We start from the raw sequence: 1,081 nt of genomic DNA, 5'->3' as shown, positions 1-1,081 counted from the left end.
AAGTTGAGAGTATCTTGGCTGAGAGGAGATGCTCGGGAAGGACGAGATACTTTGTTCTGTTTCCGAAATAGGGGAAGAAATGGAAGGCTGTTCCGCTAGGAGGATTAGAGGTGAAGATACGGGAGGAATGAGCTGGGAGTTATCTGTGGAAGGAGGAAAAGCTAGAGATGGAACTAATCCGGATACTGTCCACGGAATACTCGGACGCGGAGGAAATCTGGGATGCTAGGATTTGAGGTTGGGAATGGATGGATTGGTTTTGTTCGTGGAATACGAGAGCTGGGAGGAAGGCTTTGTTTGGATACGGGATGAAAAATGCCTGGTGAGGTGAAGGAAGATTTGATGGCTGGGAGTGGTTTCTCGGATGCGACGTTCACGGAGGAGAATATCATGGAAGAGACGTTGGGAGGATCAATGTGGACGTGAGACTGGATACGAGCTGGGATTTAGAGCTTGTGGATGCTGGGAATGAGAGGAAGAAACCCATGCTTCTTCAACACGGAAGAGAAGTAGACGCGGAGAAGGCTCGGATGCTGTTGGATGGAGCTGATCCGGCTGAGATGCATTCGTGAATGGGAGGAAACAACGGATTCGTGAGCTGGGATGCAAACGCTTGGAACTCATTTGTGGAGGATGGAATCAATCCATAATGCTTGGGATTGCGGCTGGCCATGGGATAAGGATGATTACTAACAGGATGAAGCAGAGCCGGCCCGAGCCTTAGGCGATCGAGGCGGTCGCCTAAGGCCCCGGGCCAATGGAAGGCCCCGGGAGGTGAAGGGAGAAAAGAAATTGAGAGAGAGAAGGGGAAGTTTTTGGCACCGTGATCAAAAGGAAGCAAAGGCCCCTTTTAAAACAGAAACAGGAGCTGGCTACGAGTCTTCCCCCTTGATGGAAGGGAGGTGGAGAGTTTTCTGGCCTGCAGAGGAGCAATTTGGGAAGTTGGGGACAGTAGTTTTGTTTTGGGTGGAGGGGGAGAGAGAGAGAGAGAGAGAGAGAGAGGAGGGATTTGGTTGGCTTGATACCCGCCTGAAGCCACTCTTATCTTTCATCCCTTCTCTTTTTTGGTTTTGGTCTTGGT

The sequence above is a fragment of the Phoenix dactylifera genome, unplaced genomic scaffold (assembly GCF_009389715.1).
Source record: "Phoenix dactylifera cultivar Barhee BC4 unplaced genomic scaffold, palm_55x_up_171113_PBpolish2nd_filt_p 001149F, whole genome shotgun sequence".
In the NCBI taxonomy this organism is placed as follows: Eukaryota; Viridiplantae; Streptophyta; class Magnoliopsida; order Arecales; family Arecaceae; genus Phoenix; species Phoenix dactylifera.
Note: the sequence above shows the minus strand (reverse complement) of the source record.